Source organism: Dendropsophus ebraccatus, chromosome 1 (assembly GCF_027789765.1).
Source record: "Dendropsophus ebraccatus isolate aDenEbr1 chromosome 1, aDenEbr1.pat, whole genome shotgun sequence".
Classification (NCBI taxonomy): domain Eukaryota; kingdom Metazoa; phylum Chordata; class Amphibia; order Anura; family Hylidae; genus Dendropsophus; species Dendropsophus ebraccatus.
In genome coordinates, this window is record NC_091454.1 from 85,291,437 (window position 1) to 85,300,328 (window position 8,892).

Sequence of the window (8,892 nt, forward strand, 5' to 3'; positions counted from 1 at the left end):
ATGCGAACGAATAGAATAGGGCCCTAAGGCCAGGACTTGCATCAATAACATGGACACAAAATTAGGTTCATATAGTGCTAAACCAGCCTTACATACATGGTTCTAGGGAATAATATGTCCTTTATATGATGGCTGTGTAGTGCGGAAAAACAGGGACTCCATGCACATGGCTTTGTGATTTACATGAGACCCACTAGACATTTGGTACATTCATTTAGATGTAATTTGGTAAGTGTTCTTACAAATACATGCTTGCATTACCTTAGTATTGGAAATAATGTAAACTGTTATCTGAGTAGGCAGAAAACCAAGGCAGTGGCATCAGAGAAACCTGTACAATGCACTAGGGTGTGGTGCCAGCTGCTCCAAGGGTAAAGCAAGACATATCTAGGGAGAGACAGACAGTCTGCAGCCATCAGCTATGTGCAAACAGATTAATCAAGCGGCCATTAGCCCGAGCCCAGCTGACCTATGGATCCTTGTTATAAACTTTGTAATACCCCTTGACCAATTCTTATATTGTAATGTCTATAGCTCAAAACGTAAGGATTAAATTTAGTCATTTAATTTCTTCTAGAGGCCTAACCAAATTGACATGTAGACTGAATTGATCTTACTTCAGTTTCTTTATGCAAGCAGCTGGGCATATTCCTATAATAGACAGGGATAAAATCTCCTTACAAGACATCTGCCTTTAGAATAAGTCACCATACTAAATATTAGCCATACTGTCTTGTCCCTTTATTCCTAGTGATGTTTGTTGTAAGGTTAGTTCACATATTTTTTTTAAGGAGATGGGTACAAAATATATAAAATACTGCAGTAGCATATAGTATTGCCTACATGTCTTCCCCAGTTTTGAAACCACCAAAAATCTTTAGTTTTGTGCATTTGCGGGTCAGATGTCAGATGAATAGTGTATTTACTGGTCGAGCAATTGCTCAATACTACAATTCCCAGAATGCTTTGCATTCTGTCAGCTTCAGCAAGTCTGCAAAGACTGCTGTATTCTCTCCTCTGCTTGCGGCATTGTTCAGCACAAGGCAGCATGCAGCACGCTGAGCATACCCCTCATTTTTTCCTAAATGCCCCAATAAAGATATATATGTATGATAGGGTAATGGCAAAAGAAGCTGGAATGGATGGTCAGAGGTGATGACATCTCTCAAGGAGTGGGGTCTGATCAAGCCAATTATCCTGAGACAGCAGGAGATGATGCATGTACCAATAAGGAGGGGGGTAGCTAGGGAATCGCTGAGACAATACCACATTATTTAGTTCTTTCATTTTTTAAAGGGGTTGTCCAGGCTTAGAAAAACATGTCTGATTTCTTCCAGAAACAGCACCACTATTGTCCTCAGTTTGGGTTCCATTGAATTGAATGGACTTGAATTGTAATACTACACACTACATGAGGACAGATGTGGTGCTGTTTTTGCAAAAAAGTAGCTATGTTTAATCTAATCCAGGATAATCCCTTTAACTTTCTGTTAGGGGTAAATCAAGCTAAAGTATGCCAGTACTGTTAGTGATAATACTACATAAGTAAATTGTCTGATACCATAGTACTCCTTTATTAAGGTTACTTGGGCCACTTTCATGCTTAAAGCGACTCTGTACCCACAATCTGACCCCCCCAAACCAATTGTACCTTTAGATATTTGCTTTTAATCCAAGACCTGTCCTGGGGTCCTTTCGGCAGGGGATGCAGTTATTGTCATAAAAACAACTTTTAATCCTACAGCACTGTGACTAACGGCCGGGGCTTACATTTGTATATGCATTAGGCTGGCACCACCTCTCCGTCCTTCCTCCCCACCCTCCTCATCATTAGGAATGATCCAGGAACATTTACTGCTGTTTGAGCTTTGCACAGGTGTATTAATGATCCAGCCCATGTTCATTATACACACAGGTGGGGAATAGGAAGCAATCTGCCTGGAGCATTCCTAATGATGAGGAGGGTGGGGAGGAAGGACGGAGAGGTGGTGCCAGCCAAATGCATATACAAATGTAAGCCTCGGCCAGATTTAGCGCTGCCGGATTAACCCTTTGAGGACCAGGCCCAAAATGACCCAGTGGACCGCGCAAATTTTGATCTTTGCGCTTTTGTTTTTCCCTCCTCCCCTTCTAAGAGCTCTAGCACTTTCAGTTTTTTTATCTACAGGCCATGTAAGGGCTTGTTTGTTATAGGAATAGTTGTACTTTGTAATGGCGTCTTTCATTTTACCATAACATGTATGACGGAATCCCAAATATATTATTTATGGTGAAATCGTAAAAAAGAATGCAATATGGTAACGTTTGGGGGGTTCCTGTGTCTACGTAATGCACTATATGGTAAAAGCAGCATGATACTATTACTCTATAGGTCAGTCCGAACACAACCATATGCAGGTTACACAGATTCTCTAATGTTATTTATATTTTTTTTATGAAATCCTTTTTTTTGGCAATTAAATATTAATAAAATGGGCCTATTGTGACGCTTATAACAGTTTTGATCACTTTTTAATTTTTTTTATATATAATGTAACATAAAATCGCTAATCCGCACACTTTTTCCCCTCTTTTCGTGTACTGTTCGCAATTACGCTTGTTATATTTTAATAGATCGGACAATAACGCACGCTACGGTATATTATATGTTTATTTATTTTTATATGTTTTATTTATATAATGGGAAAGGGGGTGATTTAGACTTTTATTGGGGGAGGGGGTTTGGGGTTGTGTGTTAGTGATTTTTAACTTTTTTTTTACACATTTTAAGTCCCTTTGGAGGACTTGTACATACATTACTTTCATTTTTACACTGATCAATGCTATGCCATAGCCATAGCATTGATCAGTGTTATCAGCGCTCTGCTCATTGAGCCTGCCTGTGCAGGCTCAGTGACCAAGAGCGCCGATCGGACTGCACGGAGGCAGGTGAGAGACCTCCGGCGGTCCGTTTTAACGATCGGGACCCCCCGCAGTCACACTGCAGGGGTCACGATCGGTAAGTGACAGGGGACTCCCCCGATCACTTACGCTTAAACGCCGCGGCCGCGCCGTGTCATTAACGGTGAGGTGCTGGCTGCTAATTGCAGCCGGCCCCCACCTGCTTCATAGCTCAGGTCGTACCAGTATGTCCAGGGTCGTCTGGGGACAGACTTCCAGGACGTACCGGTACGTCCTAGGCCGCACCGGTACGTCCTAGGCCGCCTAGGGGTTAAAAGTTGTTTTTATGACAATAACTGCATCCTCTGCCGAACAGACCCCAGGACAGATCTTGGATTAAAAGCAGCTATCTGAAGGTACAAGTGGTTGGGGGGGGGGGGGGGGGTCAGATTGTGGGTACAAAGTCGCTTTAAAGTCTGTACTATAGAGCTAATGGGGGATTTACATGGGTGCATAATATATGTGTATATAATGACTCAACATACACTACTTTCATTGTTTGCAGATGGAAAACCTCGCTGAAGTCTATGGAGAGTATCAGTATGTGATCTGCATGCTATCAGTATTATGTCAGTATGCCATCAGTGTTACTCATCAGTAAGGGTTTATTCACACTCTCATAGTTTGGATCCATTTAGTATCATTTTGTGTTTAGTTTTAGTTTCTGTTAGTTTTGTGCTTATAAATTTAAATGGTTTTATTTACATTACAGGTTTTTCTTATCTAACTGTTATATGCACATGGCATTTTTTTCATATGCACCACATCCCAGCAGATTTATATTGATACATCAATGAATTGAAGTTAATACTGCATGCAACAGTTTTATATAGTTTACATGTGCACATTCATTCAGTTTTTTAATCCATATTACAGCAGCTGTCAGGACTGTGAGCTGGCGCTCCTCAGATCAAGCTGTGCGGCCAAGAAGGCGCTGAGTTGGTGCATTCCAGAATCCTGTCTGAACACAGGTTTATTTGAGGTTTATTCAGCCCTACCCGTCTTGCCTGTTGTGTCTTGGCAGCTTGAGGGTTAACCTGCTGCTGTGCAGGTGAGCTGTGTGGAGGATCAGGGGCTGGTTCAATCAGCTGCTGGACTGAGTTCCTGATCCTGTATAAATAGTAGGTAAGCCCAGCATTCTGAGCTGGCTATTAGTTGTTACTAGTCCCAGCTCTCCTGCTCCTTTCCCAGCGTTCCCCTGTCCTAATACCCTTGCTATTGTTCTAACACTTTTCTGACCTTTTGCCTGACCTCTGACTATCCGCTCTCTTTCTGATTTTGTACTGCGTTGTCCGATTGGTTTTGACTTGACAAGCTGACTCTCCTCCATTTTGTTGGTTTGTCTTTCTACGTTCTGTGTGTTCACCTACTCAGTGTAGGGACTGACTCCGTGGTTGTCCCCGGCCATTTAAGGTCGTGCGTGGCAAGTAGGCAGGGACATTGGTTGGGGCAAGTTCAGGGCTCACTGTCTTGTCCGTGTCTCCCCAGCCTGACAGCAGCTTTGCAAAAACAGAACAGGATAAGTTACTTATTATTAAATATGAATGGAAAACAGAAAACTTCGAACAAAATACAGAACAAAAACTGATGCAAGTCCGCATGTAAAATAGGAGGGTGCTGCCGCAGATTTGCTACACTTAAATTTGCGGTGGAAAACTATGCTGCGTGTGAATCTTGTCTTATGTTTGTGTGAAACAAGCCTTAATCCATAATAATCAGCGTTGCCAGCATTATTACTATATATTGTGATGGGGGCACATTTTCTTAAAATTGGCCAGTTGTTAATCCAGAAATATTGTGGGCTAGAGACATATCAACCTTAGGTAATTGCTTCTCCCTATGAGTAAGGCCATTACCCCATATAATTTAGAATTCAGTATGTTCCTTTGCTAAGTGGCCTGAGAGCATTGTCACAATATTTCATAAATCCTAGCAGATGTATATGGGTATATAAACAACAGAGTGGGTAACACTATTGCATTGCAGCACTAGTTTTCAATTTGACCATCTGGAAGACGTATGTAAAGTGTCTATATATATATATATATATATATATATATCCATAGAGAGCTTTTGTGCTCTAGTGTATAACAGCATGTTGTCCTCTCATCTAACTATAACCTTATGTTAGGCAATTTACTTAAAATAGCTTATTACATCTGTTGGCTTGAAATGTATGCCATGCATTGCTTGCTGATTCTGTAATTCATTCCTCTTTGCTAGCGCTCATAGTATGACTTCTTAACAGCATGACTGTGAGTTGTAGCCTTTCCCTATATTTATATTAGAGCCTTTCTGATGATACAGCCTCACTAAAATATTGAATATTATTTGACAGAACCAATAGGGAGGTTGAGAGATTTTAACATGGCTATGGTATGTTATTGAGGGATTAAAGAACACTGCAGACTTAGGGAAGCAGCCCCCATCTCTTGCCTCCGACCTTCTCCTGAAGTCGTCTGTATATCCACATGCATACACAGCAGCCATCAATCATCGCTGACAGGAGAAGGCACGGGAGCACTTTCCTCCTAAATACATCATATGTATATACTTTGATTATTTCCATTAGCTAAATGGTTCAATATTTTGGGCCATTTTGGGTAATAGGAGAACAGAGCGGTCCCCCATACTATGAGATAGTACTGTGCTTCCCTCACAATTATGTGGTTGTATTGCTGAATGGGGCTTCAAGTGGTTGGACCCTCAATGATAAGATACTTGTTTTGTAGATTACTCATAAGCTTTAACCTACAGATAACCACTTTAAAGTGTTACTCTTGTTAAGGTTAACTTTTAATTTGATTGACTTTATGAAGCCAGACACTCCCCAGGATAGGATGGTTCCAGATTAGAGTTAGCAGCTGCAGTTCTGCTTACAACTTAAAATCACAGACACAGAGAGCTGATGTACGTATCAGTAACATAAGTTTGGGAAGCACACCCTTTATTCTTTTGTGTTAACTTTTATAGACAGGATATGGGGCAGTATTACTCATGCGCAGTGTATTCACATGAAATACATAAACTTTCAATACAGGCGGGGTTTCAAGTCACAAGACACATACATATCACACTCTGATAGGTCAATCAATAGATGGTCAGCAGTTTCCTGTCCTGCGCAGTCAGGCTGGTACAACGTGTTGTTTACCAAATATAGGTCAAAAGGTTAGAAAAATACATTCTTTGCGAAGACACTTTCACATAACATGCTCTGTGTACCAGACAGTCAGCCATGAAAAATAGTCTCTGAAAAATAAATCATGATAAGAAAATACTTGTGTCCATGTATTCAAGGATGAAGAAATATCCAAGATTTTAGAATCATCCAGGTTAACCCTATTACTCTCATTAAAAAACATTTGACATGTCATAGAGAAGCGTCAAACATTTTGATCAGTCTGGGTCTGGGTGGTGAGACCCCTCACTATCTACTAGAACGAGCAAGGAGAAGTGTTCAGCCAAGCACTTCTCTCCCCACCTTTCCCCTCCTTGCAGGTGAGTTTTTCTATAGAAAGTTTATGGAGAAGGGAGGCAGGGAGGATGGAGTCAAGGAGAGTGCTTAGCATCCTTCTAAGGGTAGATCAGTTATCAGAACAGAGTAGGTTTCTGTTTCTGTTTTTACAGAATTAGATGAGGATTAAGTAGGCATTCACTTTAATGACCAGATGTCATCGTTTTAAATGAGATTTGGAGCTAGTTACGTGTTACTCTAATGCTTAGATTATCTAAAAACAGTATTTTAAGGGAAGAAGCAGACTGCATTACATAAAAAATTTAGATTAGGACATGATTTGATGCTTTTGAGCTGGAACACAATTAAAGTACAATTGCAAAGTGGAAATAGCTGTACTATATCCTCTAACAGGCAGGAAATACCCTTAGTTTATTTCCAATTGCAACACTTCACAAACAAGTACAACTATGCAAATCCTTATGTGATAAAACATGGTCTTACACAAAAACAATGACAATGATGTTCAGGAGTACACATACTGTATTCTTATATGGTAGTGATAGAGGTGGGCTGCACAGCCAAGCATCAGTACAGCACTAGATTGTTTTGTCTAACCATAGGAACAGTATATTTTATTGATGCTACTAGTAAAGCAACAAATATTAATAAGTCTGGCGAATCTGGGGCAGCTCCAGGAATCTACATTAGCTCTGAACTGATGTAGATACTCACCATGATTTATGCCTGCTTGCAGGTATAAATCATTGTAAAACAAGAGCAGGACCAGGTCATGCCCCCTGCATGATTTGCCGCCCCCTCTTCCACCCACCAATCAAACAAGCAGGGCAGAGACTGGCAAAAAGTCACAACCCAGAGAGGTTGCATAAAAATTGCAACTTTTTTTCCAAAGTACGCCAGGTGCCAGGGTGATAAATATTGTCTAGGCTTTTATTTTTGGTACCAGATTACTCCAGTTAACTGTGAAAGGATAATTATTAGAGATGAGCGAACCGGGTTCAGGTTCGAGTCCATCCGAACCCGAACGATCGGCATTTGATTAGTGGCGGCTGCTGAACTTGGATAAAGCTCTAAGGTTGTCTGGAAAACATGGATACAGCCAATGACTCCAAGTTCAAGTTCCAAGTTCAGCAGCCACCGCTAATCAAATGCCGAAAGTTCGGGTTCAGATCGACTCGAGCATGCACGACATTGGCTCATCTGTAATAATTATTGGTGTGTCAATTGAAGATTTTGTAAGAAGACTATTACTAGATTTCATAAATTTTTACCAAAGCTTGTGTCATCTCCTACTCTGTTCAAAAGTTGTCATACATGTTAGATTACAGTCGTCTAACCCTGACTAATAGAACTAAGCATCTATCGCTGGCTTATTTCTCTTTTTTCCTTAAAGAGGAAGTCCTGGAAAAGTAATTTTAAGATATGTTATTGCCCAACAAAAGTTATGAAAATTACTAATAGACAGTTATGAGAAATGATGACACCTGCTGCAGAGGTGGGACAGACTGGAGCAGCAGGAGTTGGCAGTTTATGTGACGTGACATCACCAACCTTACAGAGACCTGAACAGACCATGCTTTAGTAAGTGCAGGGAAAATCTCCCATAATAAGTGTCTATTAGTAATTTTGGGCAATAACATATCTTAAAATTATTTTGCCCGGACTTCTCCTTGAAAATAAGCATATATGCTCTGCCAGTATGTTTTTGGTGGAAAATGAGAGAAATAGCTAAGGAAGCCATGTCCAACAAGACAGAGAGAAATATGTTATTTATGGGTTATTTCTGATACTTACATCATACACTTAAGCACTTCTTCTTCACTGAAAATGCTGTTCACAGAAATCTTTTAGTCAAACCATTCTGCCAGTCTGTATGAGAGTTCTGAACCTTGACACTAGGGTGTTGTTACAGTTCTAATGGCTTAGTCATTAGATCATCTTCCTGCTATGCCAAAGAAAATCCCCTGGGTCTAACCTTTGAATTTTTGTTCTAAACATTATTTTTGGACAGTGATATGGTTATGTTAGCAGATAGAATGTAAACTGATAACATTAAACCAGACAGATCCATTAACTCTTCTTAAGTTTATGACTAGTAAAGCACAGACACTGATGTTTTATTATTACATTTGTGTAAACATTTCACAATGATTTGCAGTATTAAGGAAGTTTTCTGTGTTTTTTTTATTTATTTATTATTGATAGCCTATCCTTATTACCCAGTGAGAAGTGCACTGGCACGGGCACAGCAGGCCTTTCAATCAGCTGATGGATGGAATTACGCGGAGATGGATCTCCATTCCAGTAGGGTTGTAAAATAGGTTTGTAACAAATTTGGATTGATTTACAGGAGAAAAGCTGCTGTTGCGGTTTTTGTGATCTGGCCGTACTTATGTCACTGAGCACTGAGAAGAGTTAAAACGGTAAGTATGTTACATACCTATCGACTGTAAATTATATGTAAGCTTATTTATGTT

At 40.2% G+C, this 8,892-nt stretch overlaps 1 long non-coding RNA gene across 1 annotated transcript; it reads right to left on the reverse strand.

Annotated features, from left to right (window-relative positions):
- Positions 1-3,750: 3,750 nt before the first annotated feature.
- On the reverse strand, positions 3,751-8,294 carry LOC138774990 (uncharacterized). Its single transcript, XR_011360452.1, has 2 exons — positions 8,210-8,294; positions 3,751-4,439 (listed from the first exon to the last, which is right to left on the reverse strand). It is a non-coding gene; the product is annotated as an uncharacterized lncRNA (long non-coding RNA).
- Between the last annotated feature and the right edge of the window lie 598 nt (positions 8,295-8,892).